This window comes from Ailuropoda melanoleuca, chromosome 15 (assembly GCF_002007445.2).
Source record: "Ailuropoda melanoleuca isolate Jingjing chromosome 15, ASM200744v2, whole genome shotgun sequence".
In the NCBI taxonomy this organism is placed as follows: domain Eukaryota; kingdom Metazoa; phylum Chordata; class Mammalia; order Carnivora; family Ursidae; genus Ailuropoda; species Ailuropoda melanoleuca.
The window spans coordinates 74,355,610-74,379,510 of NC_048232.1; the positions used below are offsets into that span (position 1 = coordinate 74,355,610).

At 46.7% G+C, this 23,901-nt stretch overlaps 1 long non-coding RNA gene across 1 annotated transcript in view; it reads right to left on the bottom strand.

Annotated features, from left to right (window-relative positions):
* Positions 1 to 23,901, bottom strand: part of LOC105240528 — a 128,334-nt gene that overhangs the window by 20,732 nt on the left and 83,701 nt on the right. The window contains exon 2 of the long non-coding RNA XR_004620992.1: positions 16,411 to 16,522. This is a non-coding gene — a long non-coding RNA (uncharacterized LOC105240528). The remainder of the gene's footprint in view (positions 1 to 16,410; positions 16,523 to 23,901) is intronic.

The window sequence follows — 23,901 nt, forward strand, 5'->3', positions numbered from 1 at the left end:
CATATGGCTAAGTGAAAGAAGCCAGTCTGAATGACTACATACTGCATGATTCCACTTATATAACATTCCGGAAAAGGTAAAATGATTGAGGCTCTAAACAGAAGTGATTGCCAGGGTGTGGAGAAGGGTTAAATAAGTGGGAAGAACAGGGTACTTTTTTAGGGGAGTGAATCTACTTTATATGATATTGTGATGATATGCATTTGTCAAAACCTCTGGCACTTCAAAGCACAAAGAGTAAACCTTAATATATATAAAATTTTTTAAATCAGAAGGTCAGGGGATCCAGGATGAAACACAGAATATGACCAAAAATTCTAAATGTATTACAAATGTATGGAATAACCTCATTGATGGGGGTGGGGAAATCAGATCTAACCAAAGCAATTTTGAACATGCATGGATTCTGAAAGACTAAAGAACTGTACATGAGCAGTGTGTCTAGTTGATAAAGTCATTTCCCCCTTGGAGGTACAGGTTTTTTGTTTGTTTGTTTGTTTGTTTAAGATTTTATTTATTTATTTGACAGAGAAAGAGACAGCCAGTGAGAGACAGAACACAAGCAGGGGGAGTGGGAGAGGAAGAAGCAGGCCCCCAGCGGAGCAGGGAGCCCGATGCAGGGCTCGATCCCAGGTCCCTGGGATCACACCCTGAGCCGAAAGCAGACACTTAACGACTGAGCCACCCAGGCGCCCCTCATGGGGGTACAGGTTTAACGATTCTGAAACATTGTACTGGAATTGAACAGTTAAACAAATGGATGACAAATGGTGGGAGAGCCAGGTTTCTCACTATTGGACTGGGAGATTACAGATAAGCAAGGGAAGAAGCTTAGAATGATCTATGTGGTGATGGATTAGGGTTGAAGATACAGTATGAACTCACATTTAGCTTAATATAGACACAGATCGTTACATATAGAAATATTTATGGATATGTGTATATATACACAGGTTTTTGTCAGTTGAGGGAGCACAGAAGCAATGACACCCATATAACAATGAACACACCTAGTGCCTAGACCTTGATTTCTTATATGATTCTCCAAGAAGAGGAACCAGGGATTCTTGTATGTATAAAATATATGAGATAAGGCTGGGGCATCTTCTAGTGCCAGGAGTAAGGAAGTGTTTAAAATGAAATAATACCCACAATGATGAAGATATGTCAAAAGACACAGGAACCAACTGGAAGAGTTCCAAAATAAACATCCAAACAAATAAATATTATTCAAAATAAATACCCAAAGCAAGTATATCTGTGAACTATTGAATAATTAAATAGGGGAAGACAGACAAATACCCCACATAGAAGAATTCCAAATAATTTATATAGACACTCTGCCTTCAAGGAGTACGACTCCTTGCTCCCTCTGTGGAGACCATACCTCCTGATTTCCCTCCAAAGAGTAGAGTATGGAAAGGAGGGCAGGGTGGAGGAGCCTGGAAGCTCCATCTCGGCGAGATGATCAAGAATGACATCAATAGTGAGAAGTCATGGTGATAGTAGGAACCCTGGATAGGACGCGATAAAAATAGTATTTTTACCCCCCACCCCAAACACATTACCTTAATCTAATCGTGAGAAAAACATCAGACAAATCACAGTCAAGAGACACATTCTACGAAATTCCTGACCGATCTTCCTCAAAGCAATCTAGGTCCTCAAAAACAAAGAAAATCTGAGAAACTTATCACAGTAAAGCAGAGCCTAAGGAGACATGGCCACAAAATGTAATATGGCGTCCTGGGTGGGATCCTGGAACAGGAAGAAGACATTAGGTAAAAACTAAGGGAATCTTAATAAAATACAAGTTTTAGGTAATAATAATAAAGTCATCTGAAGAAATTAAAATCGAAATAGTTCTTTGTGTCTTCACAAATGTCGTCCTCATTTGTGGGTGGACAACTGTGTCCCTTCTTGAGAGTTAGCTCCCAAATTGGAGATGCTGATGTAGCTGTTCGCACCTTTAATAATGTGCTTTTAGTCAAATTGTCAGGAACCTGATAAGTTACACGCCTGTTGAAGCTAAAAGGGTGGTTCCAAAGGTCCCTTCCAGTTCTAACATTCTGTTTCTTGTTGGAATGCGAGATGATTTTTTTCCATAAGACCCAAGAAGTCACAGACCACAGAATTAAAAGAAGTGTCCCCCAAAATGAAAGAAGGACTTCAGGTGAGTGTAAAGGTGAGAACTAAAAAAAGGAATAAAGCTCTCAAGACAAGGCCACTTTTTGAGTTCTCAGAATGGATATTCCTTTGGATTCAACTGAAGACTCAAATCTATTCAATTCCAGAAATTTCTACTGGGCATCCACCATGAGCCAGACCCTATCCTTAGTCCTAGAGATACCAGGGGAGCATTTAAAGGCTTAAAGCCAGGGGCTTACCAGAGCCGATTTGCATTTTAGAAAGGAGTGGATTTGAATGGGGAAAGACAGAACGCAGGGTGACCAATAGAAAGGTCTAGGAGGTTCTTGAAAAAATCCAGGCAAAATTCTGTGGTGCTCTGGATTGGGGTGTGCTGGTCGAGGTGGAAATGGACAGTTCTGAGAGATACTCAGAAGGAAGAAAAACCCAAACTTGGTGACTGGATAAAAGACACATGTCCAATGGGTTTACCTTTGTACACGTCTGCACAAGCATACGTGATATGCAGGGTCAGGGGGCTGCACTGGAATTTGAACCACAAGATTGCCTCTTAGAAGCAAGCTCTAGTCCTAGGAGCAGCTGGGGATCGGAGTTTTCCTTAAGTCCTCCTCATAAATCTGCACAGGAGAAAAACAAGAGCCCAGACAAGAAGATGCATGTCTAAGGTAAAAGGAAAAACATGTTTGGTCCTAACAGGGTTGTGGTGGGGGGAGGAAAGGGGAGGAATGTTCTGGAGCAGTCTGCCCGGAGGTGAAGACTGGTTTGTGAGGCTGCCAGAATCTTTAGTGAGATGTTAATGGGGTTATCAGCAGCCACTGAAACAAAGGCAGGGTGTATGCTGGCAGCCGTGGAACCCGAACCAGCCAAAATGTGTGTGTGTGTGTGTGTGTGTGTGTGTGTGTGTGTGTGTGTGCCCGTGTGCGTGTGCGTGCAGGTATGTGTCCCAGAAGAAACACCAGGCTGTCTATAGATGTCACAGGGAACAAACGGTCTTGGCAATTCAGCCTATGAACACCGATCACACAAAGACAGACACCTTTAAAGGAGGGTTGGTGTTTCTCAGTGGGGCCACGCACAGTGAGAGCTTCATTTTTCTTTGGCCTCTGGGAGAAAGGGAGTCTCTTTTATCCCAAAGAGAAGCTCCTTACACAAATGACATCACCCCAGCCCAACTAAACACACATAGTCACACATGCACATGATCCCAGAAGTCCTCTCTGCACTGAAGGCCTGGCCATTTCTTTTTTCCTCATCAATTCATAGTACACACTAGTGCTTATATTTACTCACGTTCCTCTCGAATGAATTATTCCCATAAATGGTACTCCTAGAATATGCTCTATCAGTGTTTCTAGAGCCGGGTAGCCAATGATGGAGGTCCGGCGGCATCTCTCAAGAGGCATTTTGGTATTTTACCCTGTTTGACAACATTATAAGGGGTCCAAGCGCTCATTCAATGTCCTGGGTCACCTGGAAGCTATCTGACTCCTTCTGGAGATCTTAGTAGCAAAGACATTAAAAGCATTAACTTTGCAACTGGGGAGATTGAGCTGAGTCCTGGCTTTTCCGTTGACCTTGAGCCTGTGACTTAATACCTCTGCTTTGGGTTCCTCAACAGCAACATGGGAATAATAGCCATGAATAGGCACTACTAGGATCCCCATTTTGCAGATAAGGAAAGCTGAGACACAGAGAGGTTTAGTACAACTAATAAATAGCACAGCTTGAATTTGAGCCCAGGCAGCCTGGCCCCTGCCTTGCATGGCCTGCCATACTGAAGACAAACTTTCTTCTTTAACCTTCACAACAACTCTACTAATGGGAACTTGGACCAGTATCTCAATTCCCTAAGCCTCTATCAACTCAAGAGAAAATAGGGTTTTGTTATTTGGGGCCTCTAAAGATCTTATAGGGAATATCTGAGCAATGGCTCTCATGGGATTAGCAGCATGCCTGAGCAGTTCTGAGCACGATAACGGAGCCTGTGATCACTGCAGTGTTAACACTAACCGTGTTATTAGCATCACAACACCCATCACACTTGTACTTATTTGTTTCAACGTTTATGATTTCCTGGAACCACCTGCCCCACAAGGACAGAAATCTCTTTCTTATTTGCGTTTGTGCCTGCAGTATTTGGCACCCTAAAGCAGACCAGGATCATACTGTGCTTTTGATGTTATTCATCGATGAATGAATAACCTCAATGTTGCCTTGCCCTTGAAGTGCTGTAGGATTCAATGAGATAATGTACGTCCAATGGCTAGTTCAGTGTTGGGCATGAGAATTTTACCCAACTAATATTAGATCTCTCCCCTTTGCAACCAGAACACATTATCTGAGACACTTACTCTGGACTCACATGGTTCAGAGAGTAACACACAGAACGCCTGGGCTCCTCTGAGGAACACCATGTACCCCTCGACCTGGGCACCAGAGCTGACGTGGCCTGTGAGCTGGGACCCCTTGGTGGGCAGCACCACCATGCATCTTGGAGAACCATGCTGTGGGCACATTTAGAAATCTCGAGAGCAGAAAAAGGAAGGCACTTGATGTACTGATGGATTAAAGCTACTAATTAGGTCTGTGCATGGTACAAACACAGGCAGCTCTTGCTTCCTGGGCACCAGGGAAGGGCTTGGCAGAGATGAAGGAAACTGCAGCCAATCCATCCATGAGCCAACGTGCCGCATCCATAAAGGGATGATTCAACTGAGTACATTTGGAGACAGAAACTGCCGACAAGGATCAAAAACTAAATAGAAATAGTTGTTAAGAAATAGAAGTGTAATGGACAGTTGGGCAAAAAAAAGTCCCTTCTCGCTCAGAACTGCTCAGAAAATAGCTGAAGTCAGGCAACAGGCAGTGTGAGAAACATGGACTTACACATCAGACTCCCCTTCCAGTCCTGGCTCTGCCAGCTGGGGCCTGAAGCAAGTCAACTCACACCTCTGAGTTTCCGTTTCCTCACCTGCAGACTAGAGAATATCCACTTCACAGAGGTATGAGAAGCTTGAGCAAATAATCTCGACAAGGGGACTGGCAAAGGGTAGACCCAGGACCATCACCACCGCCACCTCAAGGTAGCCATGCGGATTAGATGAGCCGCACCCCGTGGAATCAGGGCTTTGCTATCTTCCCTCTTAAGTGGGTTCTGGTGGCTGTACCATTGTGCTGCGCTGTGAGTCACTGGCTATTAATATGACTCACCCAGGGATTGTAACAGGACAAGTGACAAATAAGGACCCAGAGAGGCAAGGGACCTGCATCATCCTCAAATAAGATAAGCCACTCCAGAAATAAATGACAGGGCCCTGGGTGGGTTGGGGAGAAGGGGAAGGGGGAGAAGGGGTGAGCAGGGATGGAGGAAACTGGGAGAATGAGAAAAGGGAGACGAGGAAGAGCTCTGGGAGAGAGCTGAAGGCCAGCACCGGCCCAAAGGAAGGGAGAGGTAGCCAAGTGATGGTGCCTTCCGTGTTTCTTTACCAGGGCTGCCCACCCACCCCAAACTGTGGAAGGCCAAGCACGGGCAGGGGCAACGGCCAAAGGGAGGTAAGCTAATTCATGACTGACAGCCCTGGGATGTCTCGGGAAGTGGAGAAGCAGATACAGCAGGAGGTGAGAAGTGAACCTAGGTTGGAGACGGGGCTGGGTGTACACCCACGTAAAGGAGCCTGAAACCCTGGGGGCCTGAGACCCTGGGGCCCTGCCTCACTCACTCAGATACCCAGGGCTGGGGATGAAGAGCAGGTCGCTGGTGAAACTTAACTAACGAGCCTTCAGACCCCCCTTTCTCTAACGCTTGAAAGAATTTTCAGGTCTCAAAGACCTTCAAAATTATTATATGTAATAAATTTCTACCATACAAGATCTGGTATGTGGTATATGGCAGGTGCAAGAGTGGTTTTTTCCCCTTTATTTAAAAAATAAGAATTACTTTTTAAACTAAACTTTATTGGGGAAAAAGGCAATTACACTTAACCTACATTTCATAAAAGTAATCTTTCTTTTCTTTTTATACATTTTAAAAACTCAAAAGGGGGGCGCCTGGGTGACACAGCGGTTAAGCGTCTGCCTTCGGCTCAGGGCGTGATCCCGGCATTATGGGATCGAGCCCCACGTCAGGCTCCTCTGCTATGAGCCTGCTTCTTCCTCTCCCACTCCCCCTGCTTGTGTTCCCTCTCTCGCTGGCTGTCTCTATCTCTGTCGAATAAATAAACAAAATCTTTAAAAAAAAAAAAAAGAAAGAAAGAAATCTTTAAAAAAAAAAACTCAAAAGGAGAGCACAATATGTTTCTGTTAAGTAGGTGGCTTAAGGCAAAATGGAATTCAATTTTTCTATAGGTAGGTTGATTTTGTCTAAATAAAGGTTTTAAATTAGTTGAATAAGGACCATTTAAAACATGACAACAGATTGATGCTGTTGAGCGGGAAGACCACGGAAATCACGAACCGAAGCAGTATGAATAAAAACATAGCCTACGACAAAGTACATAAGGCTTTGAAAAAACATTTTCTTACAAACATAAACAGGCTTAACTACAGGCCTAGCCGTTCCAAAATAATTATACACATGTTTGTTTCCTGGTTTCTTCTAGCCCTGTGTGTGCATACACATTTTACGCTGGAAATCAAAAATAAATTTTATCTTTGAAATGTGTTCTCTGTGCTGCTTTTTTACTACCCAAATACTCAGTTTTGGTCAAACTTGCGATAAGCACACACAAATTTTAGTTCCTGCTGAGGTGAGACCATTCCTGTCCTTGCTTTTGATGGATGTTAAACAAGGAAAAGCCTGGTCACACACGTAGGAAGGTGAAGATTGCACCAAGTGGGGCCCTTGCTTTCCCACTCAAAGCCAGAGCTTGGGAGGGGTGGATCAGGAAATCATCTTGAGCGTATGATCTGTCCCTCACAGAGTTCTTTCTCCTCTCAAAAGTCAAGTGTCTGGACTAAGCAGAAGATTCAGGAAAAGGGTCCCTCACCCCACCAGGCATATGTGTGGAAAGAGGGAAAATAGTGCCCAGCTTGGTCTTGCAAATCTGCTAGGTGGTTTACGTTAAGACAGGAGGCGTGCTGGTATCTTCCCTCTCACGCCAGCCCGAGCAGCGCTGGAAACGTGTCAAGGTTTCCTTTTGCACCAGGATTTTTCCCAAGAATCTCATCACTTGAAGTCAAAACATTCCTTCTCAGCCCCAGGTGATGAACACTGTCTTCGAGGTGGGCTAATTTCTGACCATTCTTCACCTTCAGAAGTCTCAAATCTGACCGACTGCTTTCTTGAAAGTACCCTTGCCACCTTTCAGCTCGAACACCTGTGGGGAAGTCTCTCTCTCTGTCCAGCCGCCAGATGTCTGTCTGAGAAACCTGCCATGGAGCCAACAATTGATGGGCCACCATCAGTAGAGCCACCAACCCAGTCCTCCAAGACAGGCTTTCTATTTCTAGCTACAATGACAAAATATTAAATACAGATGGATTTTGCTTGTTTCAGGCAAATTTTTTTTTTTGGTAGCAGGAAAAATTTCCTTGAATTTCATCATCATTAACAAATCTTGCAAATACTACATCATGACATTTATTGGTGAAATCGGTTGACTCACGAACTTGGATAGAGAAGCTATTGTTTTACAGTTTATTACACTGGCCTCTTCAACAGCACATGACATGTCATAGCTTCACTGGCTAATTAAACGGGTTGAAAGTAAAACGTTCTCCATTTCTCCTTCCATATCTTACCTGACCATTTTGCTCATTTTAACTTGCCTAGTAGGCTTTCACCAATTGTGTGACTTTTCCTTTGCGGGGCAGGAAATTCTGCTACAAAGTAACTTGCTCCCCAAATCTGAGCGGGACGTGTTAGCTAAAGGCTAACCCTGTTTGTTTTGAGATCGCAATAGCCATTTAAAATGATTAGCACCTTTCCTTGCCATAGGGCTGTGATTTGTAGTTAAAAGTCATATTTTCCTGAAGCTATCATTGCATGTGTGGGCTGTTTGCCAGGGACCGTGCACGGTGGGGGTAGGACAGCTAGGTCGCCAGCCATGTAAATCCATTGACGAGTAGCTGTCATGATAGAAACTCCTGTTGTGTGCTGCCGGTTGCAGTAGGGCAGTGAACTCACTCAGAACGTCGTCCTTCTTCATTACTAACCTTATCAGAATCGTCCACACCTGTAGGACCAGAAAAGTTCACATGGAAAAGCAAACATGGAAGAAGAGCCAGGAAACACTAAAAAAGGAAAATGTCAAGGGGAACTAGCCCTACCAGACGCTGACACATACTCTAAAGCCAGGGTAATTAAAACAACACAGGACTGACACATGAATCAACAAATGGAATACAGTTGGAAGCCCAGAAGTAGACCCAAGTACATTTGGAAATCTACTCTATGAGAAACGTAGCCTCTTGAATCATGGGTGCAAAAATGGACTTTTTTAGTAGCATTCTCATAGCATGAAGTCGTCAGGGAGTTGGTCTTACAGAAGCAAGCAGATCAAAAGAAGCCCTCCAGAGCTGGGCAAAGAGGCTGTGTTGGCTGGTGCTGTATCCCCCTGACCAGCTGCTCAGGGAGACAAGGTACTTGGCAAAGTCCCAGCCCCAGCATCACGGAGCAGAAAATCAGAAGGTGGGCTGGGAACTGAGTTTAATGGCTGCCAAACGTGTAAACACTGAGCATTTATTTGGTGAGCATGCGGTGTCCTGTAACTGTATTGAGAAGAAGGAGGGAGGTCAAATGAAGGAGTGCTAATTTTCACTTCCTTACTAGAAAGTCAAGATGATATCCAAAAATGACAAGGCAAGAATAGCAGTATAAACAACATTTAGAAAAACAACATGAAATGACGAGGAAAAAAAAAAAGTAAGGAAGGGGTCTCAAATGGAGAAGAGTGAGACAGGGGATTAGCTTGTTAAATTACAGACCTATGTTTGAGGTTTGTAAAAACTGAAATTAAATAAGAGCATGTGAGTGAAGAGTGAAAGAGAATGCTGTAGGGTGGCCTGTGTAGTTTGGAAACATAAATTTAATATTATAAGGTAGTTTCATGTTTGGAAAGTGGAAGGGAAAACTATCATTTTGATAATACAGACTCCAAAAACAAAAATGGAAAATCCTTTTTGTTGTTGAATCATATGAGAGATGGACAAGAAATCAGATGGTGGGTCCCATGAGAGCAGATTGTGCAGATTGTGTGTCTATTTTAGTCACCAATTATGGCCGAATTTTATGAACTCCTAGATGAAAGAAAGATTGAACAGAAGAGCTCCCAACAGAAAGCAGCCATGCACACCTGCATCAATCACAAAAAGTCTTGGAGGGTGCCTGGGTGGCTCAGTCGGTTGGGTGACTGCTTTCAGCTCAGGGTATGATCCCTGAGTCCTGGGATCAAGTCCCGAATGGTGGGGGGCCCGCTCAGCAGGGAGTCTGAGTCTTCCTCTGACCCTCCCCATTCTCATGCTCTCTCTCTCTCTCTCTCTCAAATAAATAAATCTTAAAAAAAAAAAAAATCTTGAGGGCTTACCAAGTGAAAATAACATCTGTCCTGTGCCTATATTGCTGGTTTCAGACAGGCGACCAGATCATTACATGCCACATGGTTAGGACTATTTTAATAATGGGGACAAAAAATTGTAAAGGTAGAGAATATCATTTTGCCTGGGAGTGGCTGAAGGTGAATTTGAGGGTGGAGCGGCCATGGTTGGTCTGGGTCTTGAAGGGTGTCTGGGTGTTACCAGGTAAGGGAAACAGAGGGGAGTAGGAGAGGACACAGAGATGTGACCACTCTTGATGCAATCACGGGACAGTCAAATAAATGTCTTGTGGGGGTTAAGTAGAGGCTCTCAGGAGATGCCCGGCGGTGGGCACTGAGGCTGGAGAGGCAGGTCGATAGCCACTCTGAGTTCTTTGGATCTTATTTCTTAGGCACTGGGGAGCAAACACAGAAAGAAAATCCCTTAGACTGATTTTTAAGGAAGATCTTTCTGGGAGCAGTGTGAAAGAGGTACCCAGGGCAAAGGCAACAGACTCAAAGCACCAGAAAGAACAATAATAACAATATGGATTCAACACTTACACTGCGGCCAGCTCTGCCCTTATGCTTTGCCCGCATTGTCTCATGTAATCCTGCATTTGACTCTGTGCAGTGGATATTTTTATCCCAAATGCACAGACAGGGATGCTGAGAAATGAGAGACTGGGATTTTACTTAAGGAAAAAAAAAAAAAAGTGTTCCCTAACCAGGAAGCTTCTGATGCATTTTCTGCCTGGGCAGGAACCAATCAACACGTGGGGCTGGCCTGATTCCAGCAGGTGTGATCACCTGGCAGAACAGGAAGCATTTGGGCAGGATTGAGGGCAGTTCCTGACAAGTGCAGAGTGACAGCTGTTGAGAGGGAAGTAGGGCTAATGCCTAAATATGGATATTAAAGAGAAGTTCAGGGACATGATGTCAGAAGACATCCAACCAGTCTCCTGACATCCATTCCTCCCCAAGGCCTGTCCACTCCAGTTCCGGTGGTTTCACTGTGCCGCTGAGAGTTATTAATCACGCTTTCCCTCCCTAAGTTAGTATTTGTTACCCCAGAATCACGGGTAGCACACGACCTGTTCAGTAACTGTTATTTCCTTTTGCCCAAGCTCCTTTTCACTGGGGTTCCCTTCTCTTGTCTCCATATAGCCATGATCCTGTTTAATGGACTCATCATCCTTGGCCTTTTTCCAAACAAGTGTCTCCTCCCTATTTTAATAAAGGCTTTGTCTACTCAACCCACTGACCAAGTGAGAAGTCTCAATGTCATTGTCAAATTCTCCGCTTCCCCTCCATACTTAGTCACCAAGTTCTATCTTGACCCTAATTCCTGATGCTTTTCCAACCCTTGTCACCTTCTCCTCTGATCACCTCTGACTTCCTTGGTCATCCAAAGAGCCTTCTTATGGATGTCCAACCACCAGTTTGGCCCATGCCAAAACTGCCTCTCTGTTATGGGTTGAATCGTGTCCCTGCCAAAAGATCTTGAAGTACTAACCCCCATGACTTGTGAATGTGTCCTTACTGGGAATAGTGTCTTTGCAGATGATCAAGTTTAAGATGAGATCACCAGGGGTGGGTCTTAATTCACTTATGAAAAGAAGCAAACTGGACAGAGTCATACATGCACACAGGGAGAATGCCACATAAGGAAGGTGGCAGAGAGAGGGAGGAATGTATCTACAGGTCAAAGAACACCAAAGGTTGCCAGTAAACCACCGAAAGCTAGGGGAGAGGCAAGGAAGAGAGTCTGCCCTGTAGCCCTCAGAAGGGACCAACCCTGCTGACACCTCGATCCCAGACTTCGAGCCTCCGGGATTGTGAGATAAGTTTCTGTTGTCTAAGCCACACGATTTGTGATGCTTTGTTACGGTAGTCCTAGCAAACTCATACGGCTTCCAAGGTCTTTTGTAGATGCACGTCTGATTACACCAATCTCTGCTTGAAGTCCTTCCACAAAAATGAAAATAATAGGTTCCATCTATTGAGCACCTACTGGAAACCAGGTAGGTGTTCCATCTCTACAACATCCTCGGAAGAAGCCATTAGCGTTCCTGACTTTGCAGTGGAAGACAATGATCCTCTAAAAAGCTGTATCTTGCCCAAGTTCATAGAGATGGCAAGCAGAAAAACGGAATTTTGACTCTTAGTCTTTTTGAGTCCCAAAGTTAAAGTAGCTTGCGTGTTTCAATAGCATTGGGCTTAGCAAGCTTCTTTTGCAAAGAGCCAGAAAGTTAGTATTTTAAGCTTTGCAGGGCATAAGGTCTCATTTGCAACTACTCAGTTCTGCCATCGTAGCATGAAAACAGCCTTAGACAATAGACAAATGAATGGGCATGAATATGTTCCAATAAATCTTTATTTACAAAAACAAGCTGTGGGTCAGATTTGGCCCTCTGGCCCTAGTCTGCCAACCCCTGCCCTTTAAGGATATAATCCATGCTCCTTGACAAAAGAATCACTAATATTAATAGTGTGCTCTCCTTATGCCAGGATCTGTTCATGGAGTCATTTATTTAAATTCCTCCTACTGGGGCGCCTGGGTGGCTCGGTCGTTAAGCATCTGCCTTTGGCTCAGGGCATGATCCTGGTGTCCTGGGATCGAGCCCGCATCTGGCTCCCTGCTGGGAGCCTGCTTCCTCCTCTCCCACTCCCCCTACTTGTGTTCCCTCTCTCGCTGGCTGTCTCTCTCCCTGTCAAATAAATAAATAAAATATTTTAAAAAATAAATAAATACATCTCTCCTACTATTATCTGTATTTTAGAGGTTACAAACTTGCCAAGATCACAAAATAGTACAGAGCCAGGATAAGAAGTCCGGCGGCCAACCTCCAAAGCCCGTCATCTTCCCTATTGTCCACAAGGGCCTTCACACCCCCTTCTAACCACATCCCCCCACATTCCTCCACCCTCCGCCTCCTTCCCTCACTGAGCACCCTGTACTTCTCCCCGCCACAGGACTGTGGAGAAGGGCAAATGAAGGAAGGGGACTCGGCTAGCCCCCCCCACCTGCTCAGGACCAAAGGCCTGGCCTTCCCGGGGTCCTCAGTGTCGGTGGGGATGGGATATGCGCAGAGGGAAGAGTGTACCTACCACCTCGGCCTGGTTGTCATGAGAACCTAGAGATACTAAATACAGTAAGCCAGGTGAAACACCGATATGCTTGGCAAGTCGCCTGGGCTTGCTTTAAAGGCAATTTTATTATTCAATAGAATCTCAGCTGGGGTTGCAGCCACTGGCCTCCCCCAACTCTGCTCCCTTCTTCTTCATTAACAGAACCCCAACTTGGTTTGGGAGGGCAGCCAGAAGTGACCACAGGATACAATTCTGGCCAATGACGCATACACAGAAGTCTGTTGGGGAGAGCCAGGAAAGTTTTTTGTCTTTCTGATATCAGTTACATGCGTCTTCTTCATCCTAGGATGTGGCCAAAGGACCACAACTAGGGGAGCCATGTCTCAGCCACAAGGATGAAGGCTTTACCAGAGCTGGAGGAAGAAAACGGCACGGGGATTCTGGGGCGCCGATGGGATCCTGCGGCTTCTGCACTGTACCTCATACTCCCCGCCTCTAAACTTCTGGTTATAGGAGGGAAGCTGCCCCTTCTTTAGTTAAACCACTGCAGTTGGGTTTAACCCAACTTAATGGGGACTTAACCCTGTCTAACCAAAAGATCTGGCCGGCACATGGGATGTATCTTCAGCAAAGAACATGATTTCTAGAACGTAAGAGGGGCTCAGCAAATGTCTAATGAATGAGTCGGTGATGAGTAAATGACTGCATTAATAATAGGACAGAAGCGCTAGATGCGAGAGGTTAATGTCCTAGGAAAAAGTAGTATTTCCAGCTACTTCTCACTGGACACTCTCCGTCCTCTGCACAAGTGTCAGAGGGAACCGGAGCTCCAGGAGGTGAAGCTAACTTGTCCAAGGGGTCACGGCCAGTAGGTGATGAGGCTAGGTTTTGAAGCCCTGGGTAGTGCTGAAGCTCGTGTTCCTTCCCTTAGCCAAGCTGCTGTCACAGTTAACTGCCGACTGGACCATTGGGCCAAGGCTAGTGGCAGATAAGAGAAATTTGGGATGGAGCAGCACCCGGCCCCACTGAGCTGTGTAGGCATAGACGATTCTTTCCCGGGGTCTGTTCCTTATTTGTAAAAAGGGTGACCGTATCCCTTCCTCATAGGTCTGTCGTAGTAACTGCGACATGCATATATGAAGTGGTAAGCAGAGCGCTAGGAAAGGCTCAAAAAGCCTGACCCCTCAACATCATTGTCGTCAGCTTGCCCCCCAGAAAGCCCTGTCCCCATCTGTGACGGGGGTGCCGGGGCTGAATGGGAAGGCTGCGGAGGAAGGGCCCAGGTGCGTCGGACCCTGCAGCTGTGAAGCCCCTGTGGTTTTCAGCTTTGGAGACCTGGTTCCAACCCCTCACTGCCTCCACCAGCATCCCCGCAGCCTTCAGAAACGCCCGTGAGAGGTCTTTCCCTCGCTCGATGTTCTAAAATTCGCCGATATCATTGTCATTCCCAGCTGAGGGAGCGTCCCTCGGAGCCTAAAGGCTCACCCCTTAATCCCACGCAGGTGTCAGACAATCCCCGACGGGCGGTGAACACTGTGCTTCTGTCTGGCTCCCCGCCGGCCCGACCTCAGCACGGGGAGCAGCCGGGAGCTGGGCGCGAGGTGCGGGGGCGGTTCGGAGTCTGAGATGCTAGTCTGCCCAACCGAAGCTTTCACATCTGTCTTGGCACACACACAGGCACACGGGCTCTGCAGAGAGCCGGCTGCAGCCCCGAGCAGGTGGGGTCGTTGACAGGGCGTGGAATACAGGTAGGGCTGGGTGCCTCCGCGGGCAGAGCCGGCATGCCAAAGCCCACTGATGCCCCGGGCCACTCAACAGACGCCGTGTGGGAAAGAAGGGATCAGAAAATCACTGTACAGAGCAGAGTCTTTGCAATCGGAGCTCTGTTTCCATGCCAGATCTTATGCTAATTAATTATGTGACTCCGGCCTCGTTGCTTAATCTCTTAGAGGCCATATTCTCATCTGCAAAGTGAGAAAAATAGGAGGAACTCTGATTGTTATGAATATTTAAAAAGAATTTAATAAAGTTTTCGTAATAGTCTTTGGGAACTTGTTAGTGCTTGTCATTACCATCTAGTTTCTATACTGTGAAAAGCTCTGTATAATCCATTGAGAGCTGCTGTGTGCTCCGGGAGGGATACACGATTGTGGTTGTACTTTGTATCTTTTATTGTTGCTTATCTATGTCCTATAAAAATGTTCACATGAATGGGCATGGCATTGTTTTGTTATAAGAACATATCTTGCTCTTAAAGTGTAAGCTTTGTCGAGCCTACTACCTACTCAGTGCTCTTTGTGGCTCTGAATGCATAACAGTATGCAACACAGTCCCTGCTTTCAAAGGGCTTTCTTTTTAATAATAATTTTTATTATATTATGTTAGTCACCATACAGTACATCCCTAGTTTTTTATGTAGTGTTCCATGATTCATTACTTGCGTATAACACCCAGTGCTCCATGCAATACGCACCCTCCTTAATACCCATCACCGGCCTATCCCATTCCCCCAACCCCCTCCCCTCTGAAGCCCTCAGTTTGTTTTCCAGAGTCCATAGTCTTTCGTGGTTCATTCCCCCTTCTGTTTACTCGCCCCTTTCTTCCCAGACTCAAAGCGCTTTCAACCTAATTGGGGACAGAGCATAAACGAGATAAAACTAATTAAAAATGCAATGAGCTTAAAATAAGGTGGAAAACTAACTGCTAGTGTGAGTGGCAGTGACCATCATCCCTGGATTATTCAGGAACAAGCTATCCAGGAGGGGTGGAACGGATGCCTCAGGTCTGGCTGGCCCCCTCCCAGTAGGGGGAGCAGGGATCTCTAAAACTTGAGTTTAATAAGGGAAAGTGATAGGTAATCCTTACACTGAACCTACTGTGTGCCAGATATAAATCCAGACACTGTACGTATGTTTTCGTTTTAATGTACACAGTAACCAGTAGCAGTTGGTGCTATTATTATCCCCATTTTAAGGATGAACCAGTGTGGTAGAGAGAAGTAAGGTAACTTAGCTCGGGTCACACAGCCAGTAAGTGACAGAACTGAGTTTCAAACTTGGATTGTTCAAAAAGCCGCTCTGAACCACCATGATATACTTCCTTTCAGAAGGAAAGAAATTAGATTGTATTAGTTATGTGTATAACAGCAGAAGCTATAACAAACAGCCCTAAATCTTTAGTAGCTGAACGTGACAGAAGTTTCTTGCCGGTCACAGAGTTGTTCAATACAGGCATTCAGCAGGCATTCTTCCACACAGTGATTCAGGGACCCATGCTCCTCCTGTCCTGTGAGTCCCCAATTCCTTAGGGCCACAGGGTCCTCCTCTGAATCTCTCCTGGAGAGAGCCTCGCCACACAGAGGGACTTATGACCAGACTGGAAGGGGCATCCCTCATTCCTACTAACATTCAGTGTTCAGCCACACAGCCGTTCCTAGCTGCAAGGGAGTCTGGAAGGTGTAGTCTGGCCGATTGTCCAGGAAGAACATGGGTAAGAGTGAGCTCTCCCAATCTCTGCCACACAACACAAGACCCAAAACATTCATCCAAGGGCAAAAAGAGACTAGAGAGACAGCTCCAAAGACCAACCCCAGATGCACAGCCGTAGGGTCCATTATCCAAAGTCCTTGGTCCTGATTCTAGAAGAAGTCCAAAGGTACCTGAATGACCGGTTGCACAGATGGGACACAGCAGTCTGAGGCAGAGGACTCCAGGCAGTGACTAAGTGCTTAGGAACCCCACAAGCAGAGGCTCTTCCTCCCCCAGGCTCCCCTGCAAAGACAAAAACAAAAACAAAAATTGACCAGATGCAGCAAGATCTCTGCCAGTGAGTCAGTGAGTTGAAGGGCCCTGGCTGGAGCTTGGCAGGACACCAGGGCCCTGCCAAGATGCTTTAACAATAGTGCAGCCTGGGAGATGGCTGGATTCAGAATGGGGCTCAGGTCTAGCAGGGTGACCAGGAGGCCAGGCAGGAGGGATTCGATAAGGTCCTGTGATTGAATCGCTCTAAGAGGTAGACAGGGAAGGAATGAGGAGAGAAAGCAGAGAGAATTGTTTCCCAGGATCTGCACGTGCTCACCCGGAGGTCATCTCGGCATGTTGTGGGTTTTAAGCAAAACAGCCTTGAGAAGCAGGACTAAACCATAGACACCTTGAGCTCAGAACACCCAAGACTTCTCCCCATCCCATAGTCCATGTCCTGGTAAACTGCACTGCCACCCACCAAGCTACCAGAGTCAGAGTGTGGGCGTCTTCCCTGATTCTCCCCTTGGGGATCCCAATTATCTCTCAGATATAGCCCCTCCATCCTACCCATCTCCCACATCCCTGCTGTAGTTCAGACGCCCCCTTCCCACCTGGACTACAGATGTACAACTTGACTCTAGTTTTCCCTCTTTCCGGTGTTCAGTTCGTCCTCCAACAAATGTCTATGGAGCTTTGATGCAGATACGAGGCTCTTTGCCTTCCCAATATCCTTTCTCACCTTCTTCCTTACCAACTGAATCCCAGTTTGTTCAGGAAAGTAATAGGCACAATTAAAAGACAAAAAACAAACAAACAAAAAACCCCACAAAAAACAATTAGCTTTCCCAGGCTTCCTTCTTTGCAAGCAGAGGTAACAGTGTGACACGATTCTGGCCCATGAGCAGTAGGCAGTGCTCTCTGGAAAGGGTTTCTTTCCTAGAAGTGGGGGGGGGGGGGGGAGGGGGGGGGGGGGGAGAAAAAAGAAGTCTTCTACAAAAACATCTGTTTTCATTTCCTTTGGCCCTTCCTCTCCTTCCTGCCTAGCAAGTAGACATGATGCCCAGAGATCGGCCCCTTCTTATTCCCATGAGGAAGGATGCCACGCGCTAAGGGTGGAGTCAGGGCCCTGATGACTTTCTCAAGCAACCGCACACTCCTTGGGTTGCCTACTTCTGCACATTTGGTTGGGGGGCGGGGAGGTATTAGCTTCCTATTGCTGCTGTAGTGAATTACCATGACCCTAGTGACTTAAAATGGCACACATTTATTCTTGTATAGTTCTGGAGAGAAGAAGTCTAAAATGAGTCTCAGGGGGCTTGGGAGGGCTGGTTCTCCCTGTCAGGCTTGTCAGCTTCTCTTGCCACCTGTGGTCCCCCGTGGGGGCTGGTGGCCCTTCCTCCATCTGCAGAGCGTATGGCACCACGCTGCCTCCTGCGTCATCCTGTCTCCTCCCTCACTCCCGCTCCTCCTTCTTTAAGGACGCTTATGAGTCCTGAGAGACATCAGGTCACCTCAGGATACATCAGGGACCTCGGGATAATTTGGGATAAACTCCTCATCTCAAGATTCCTTTTGCCACGTAAGGTAGCATATTCCGAGGTTCTGGGGAGTAGGATGCAGCATCTTGGACGGCCATTATTGACCCCCGACAGTGCGAGACTCTAGTGTGAACTGTTTGACGACTGTCTGCTACTCACAGCTGAAGGCAATCCAAGCTGCTAAGGGCCCCTAGTGGGTCCCAGACACCAGGCTTGGTGCTGGAGATACTCCAGCCTGCTGCGAGTCTGTCCTGCTACGTTTGCAAATACTTATTTGCTTATTCTGTGGCCTTGGGAGGCTGTGAACTCCAGAGGGCAGGAAATGTGCAAACCATGCTTTTCTGTCACCCCAGCACTAACCCACGGCCTGACACATTGTGATGCTCAGAAAACGTTGGTTGAACAAATGAACTCAGCTTGGCCACCAACTCCTAAACACAGGACGGGGAGTTCGTTCTAAGCATAGCTGAATAGGCGCGTGGAGACAATTGACTAACACTCTGACCCAGCAGTTCCCCAAAGCGGTTCCATGGAACAGGCATTGCATGGAAACAAAAGGGGTCCGGGTGGCGAGGCTGAAACAAGCCCATTTTAGCAAGCCCGTACACGGCTGCCTCTTAAAATTCCAAAACTCTGAGATGTTCCATAATGAAGCAGCCTGTTTAACGTAGCATCTCCCAAGCTCATTTGACCATGCTATTCATTTCTTGTGGAGCACTTATTAATCACACACGAGCTACAGCTCCATGAAACACTCACGGGAGAACACGGCTCAAGCCTTCCCAGGCCTGCCTTGGAAACTAGGGGAGTCCAGGGCTCCCGGGTGGGCTCAGCAGTGATCAGACTAAGCAAATGCAGGGCTGCCCAGGGTGGAAGCTGCCATTGTCAGGGAGGGCTTTGGGGTGGAGACGGATGGATGCTGGCATTTGTCCTGGGAGAGGGGAAAGTGAAGCTTTCTCCACTTACCCCTCACACACTGCCTGGCTTGTTTCAAATGGTTCAGGCTCAAAGTCAATGGGCTCAGAGGAAGAGGGTAAATGGGGTCACCCAAAGGCGTCTTTCTGGAGTGCCTCTAGCTGAGCAAACCCCACTTATGGTCTGATCCCAAGCTAGCTGACCATTTCCCAGCTAGCGACAGCTGAATGGCAGCCAGAGCGTGAGGACTTGATGCTGTCCCCTACAGCAGCCACCCTGGACAGGGGCTTCGTCTGCTCAGTCACAGGAACCCACGTGACCTTCCAGCCCCTCCGCGTGCTGGTCCATCCGCACTGAGAATCACCGCTCCTGCTCCCACTGAGAGGCTAGCATCGACCTCCTGGTTCAGGGAGCCTCAGTCCCAAACCTCTTCTGATCTCCTGCCTCGGGCTCAGTACGTATTATAGGACATGTGTCCACAGAATGATGGGGCCGAACGTGATGTTGAAGGTCCTCTGTTCTGTGGTTTTCAAATACAAATCCGCAGTTCAGTTGGTTCAATTTCAAATGGAAATCCAGGAGTTCATCAGGGACGCCCAGGAACCTGCTCTTAAGGACGGACACGGGGCAGCTTTTACCTTTTTCATATTAAACTCATTTCCAAGAATTCACTTATATTCCTTACAAATAATCGTTTTAAAACTTTGAACCCCATTCTCTAGGTCAAGATCTTCATAGCACGCTTGGAAAAACTGAGGACCAGAGAAGGAGAGGGAATGCCCAAGACCACAAGCAAATAAAAGGCACATTTGGACGGAGAATCCCGGCGCATTGGCTCCTGACTAAGCATTGTGTCCATCACACTGTACAGATCCTGGTGTGGGTGGCATCAGACCATAAGAGAGCATTGGATGCAAAATTTTCATGAGACATTTTCCCCCCAAGTGTCCAACGGTTCATAGAAACTGTGATAGTAAACAGACCTCTAGGGGCGCCTGGGTGGCACAGCGGTTAAGCGTCTGCCTTCGGCTCAGGGTGTGATCCCGGCATTATGGGATCAAGCCCCACATCAGGCCTCCTCCGCTATGAGCCTGCTTCTTCCTCTCCCACTCCCCCTGCTTGTGTTCTCTCTCGCTGGCTGTCTCTATCTCTGTCAAATAAATAAATAAAATCTTTAAAAAAAAAAAAAAAGAAAACAGACCTCTAAAAATAAATTTGGGTTACAATAAGAACAATGCTTTTTAAAGGACACCCCCCAGGGACTCCATGTGGTTAGCAAATGACTCTATCATCCACCCATTTTGAAGGTTCCACTGGCTCTAAAACAGATTTGCACACACACAGGGTTTTCCTTCCCTTCCCTGCCCTATCTACTCCCTCTCCTTGCCGGCCTCCTGAGCATTGCTTAACATCATCATTCTAGCCAAGGAAAGTGTTCTTAATCCTGAGCAAGCATATGCAGACATGTACACAAATATTTCAAAAAAAATTAAGCACCCCTCACCCCCCACAAACACTATTAGATCTCAGCTCAATCTACTTCATGGTGACCCAGCCCCTCTCCCCAAGCCACCATCCCCAGGGCAGGATAAAGCAACTAGAAAAGGACCTTCTTTGCTTTTCAGAAGACATATCAAGAGAATAAGCATCTCTAGAAGTTTAAAGCACAGAAATCCTCACCCAGCTTGAGGATTTGTGTCAGAAAAGGCTGTGTGAAGTGTAAATGGATAACAGGACCCACCCATCAAGTTCAACGGAACATGAGCTTTTTCCGGTACCTTCCCTACACCCTTTTCTTCTTGATGACTCTTTCATTTGGGGCACAAACTAACCACTTACTTTCAAGACACTCTCTGTGAGACCGGAATTATGATCGTCATGCTAAATGAAGAGCCAAAGCTCAGAATGGTTAACTAACTTGCCCAAGGTCACACAGCAAGTAAGTGGTAGAGCCCAATCCCAGACCCAGGTTTCAGACTCTAATGCTCCTATTTTCTCCACTGGGGCCTTAGCCCCTGCGACATAATGACAACACGAGCTCACATTTATCGAGGTCTTACCATGTGCGGAGCTCTGTGCAAAACTGCAGCCTTTGAAGAAGGAGTGAAGTAAACCCCCTCCAGCAAGGAACAGAGTGGCCTTTGGGTTTTTAACCTACCTCTCCTCCAGCTGAGACAGAAAAAAGGAAAAGAATTGTAGCCTCTGGAACATACAATTGAATGGCATAAAACTCATACGTAGCTAATGAATCATTGGACGCTACGTCAAAAACTAACGATGTATAATACAGTGGCTAACTGAATATAATAATGATTAAAACAAAACCAACCTCATGGGCCCAGAGAACTAATTGAGTGATCATCTTTGCAATCTAACCCCTCTCATTTGGAAGACGGAAATGTGATCCTCCTAATTTTCTGAGTGTCTCTTAGCATCATCACCCCTTATGCTCTCGGCAGGCCTCAGAAATAAATGGCAATGACACTTGGCTATCCCCTGTCTGAGTATTGGATGTGAACTCATCCCAGATATTACCTGCGGCAATTGGACATGTTGGATGTTTTAGGAGGGTTCCAGACTTGCCATTTGTCTTTTGTCTGCATAAGTGGCTTGTCAGACCCTATGGTTACCGCATATAAACCCCACAGATCTGCCCCAATGGCAAACACAGACCTTGTGTCCCCAAAGCCCGGAGCTCCGGTATGAGCTTGGAATTGCTTTAACTTATGATTCTTTGAGAAGGGCCGGCTTTCAAGTTGCAGGCCATGATCTCAGAGACAGGCGTACACCCTTTTTCAGTTTAATAGGTGGATCTGGGGAATCAAAGATCCCAAAGACTGAAGTGTCATCTGTGTTTTGCAGGCAAATATCTACTTAATCTCTCCCCTATGGCCTGAGGAGACAATCCTAACCTGTTCATGTGTTCCAAAGGAATTTGGTTTCCCAGGTGGCAGTAAATATCGTTCGTTTCCAAACTGGGTGTGCTTTGGCATTTGACATATCACGAGATAGAAGAACAAGACGAAGGGTGGCTTTGTGCCAGAGCAGCTCGGTGGGCAAGCTGAGGATACCCAAAGTTCTCTCATCTAAAAACATTCCTCCACCGTCACACCCATGCCATTACCTTAATCGCCAAAAATATCATCACCATTAGCACCCAAGTCCTTTCCCTGGGGTTTGAGCCACCCCGGTGTGTCCACCAGTGAGGAGGATGCTTTGGGCTTCAGGATCCAGGGGAGCCAGTTGGAGGGTAAAGGGTTTACAGACAGACGTGAAGTCCAGCCAATCAAAAGGCACAAGAGTTAAACAGAAGGATCAGAAGAGGAAAAACAACTGTGTCTTCCGTGTTTCACTAGGGCTAATCCTATTAGAGAAAGTGCTAGAGCTCTGTTCCCCTACACAGTCCCTCGAACATTTTTGGAGTCACTGGAGCACCTTGGGCGAGGTCATGAGCAAGTGCCCCTCACGCTTCAGCTTCCGCTCCATCAGGAGTGTTTCCCGTCCCAGCGCCGGCTGTTCACAAAGCCACCGTGGGTACCCTGGCACCAGCCCTGCTGGCCTTGGTCCCCCAGCGTCATCAGAGTCTCTTGAAATGATGCCTTCTACTTTATTCTCAGCCCTCTTGCTCTGAGGACAAAATCAGAGCCTCTCAGTGCTGGGTGAGATCAAGTCTCACATATGGGCTGTACTAAACATCACCCACTGTCTCATGGCGGTTCTGTGGCCCCCAGAACAAACCTCTGCACCTCTACTCTTTACTGAAGGTGAATTCCAACCCAGAAGATTTCTTGGTTCCGCATAAAACCCACCCTACTGTCCTCCCACACTCATCCGATTCACGTTTTCATGACATATAATGTAATCACCGCAGCAAACATGGTGGTAGATTTTCCCCATAGTAAGCCAGCCCTTACATCCCTGCTGTTCCTCCAAGGCACATCAGCCTTGGGGCAAAATGGCACAGGGTTAATAGGAAAAAAACTGTATCTCTCTGATTCCAGCCCTCCCCCTGTTGCAAGATATCAGATGTTCCTGAGAGTTCCCTCTTGCCAGGGGACCCCCTCCACCACGTTCACAAACCTGCTTCACCCTTTTCCAATCACCAAAACCAGGGAACATATTGGCTTATCACTTTCACCTCCTCCAATGACATCGTTGACTTCTGCTTTCTGCACCCACCCACGTTATTAATGCCCGTGATGGCCATTAGAGCTGCCAACGACTCACAATGTCAGTCATCAAGAAATCACGACCAAACTAGCAAGGATTTTTACGGTTGCCAGTGACAGACACCCAAGTCAATGTGAGTAAGCGCAAGAGGGGATTTATTAGGTCCCGGGACTGGAAAAAAATCAAGATAGTGTGGTATTCAGGAATCCCAGTCTCCCTTCCTCTATCCCTCTCCTCCACTCACCCCTGTGCTAGCTTCATTTCCAAACAGGCTCGCTCCTTGCCATGGCAAAATTGGTCACTGTGACTGCTGGCTCCAAATGTATAGCTATGCACAGCAGGAAGAAGGAGAATGCAAGTTTTTTCATTCAGAAGCTCCAGAGTAAAGGTCCTGGCAAGACCTCGGGGTGCCCTCGCTGGGTAACTGCTTTCCCTGAACCATGCCCTGTGACCAAAGGAATATACCCTTCTGTTGGCCAAGGCCACAGTCCCACTCCCGTGTGGGAGAGTATTAGCTTCAGCTGAACTGAGTGGAAGAGGGTCCCCAGAGGAAAGAAAGATTTTTTTTAATCACCAAAATAAGGGGAAGAGTTCCGGAAAGGCTAAAGCAACAGAAACCCAAATAGACTTGATTCCGAGAACTTAAAATCTCCCCTAGCTCTTTTAAGTTTGCTTGAGAACTGGGGTAAAACCAGGTCTGCAAGCCAGGAGTGAGAACCAATGTGGCGTTGAATCAGTGGACCTCAGTGTGGGAATCTGGGATCTGGAAAGTTAAGAGAAACA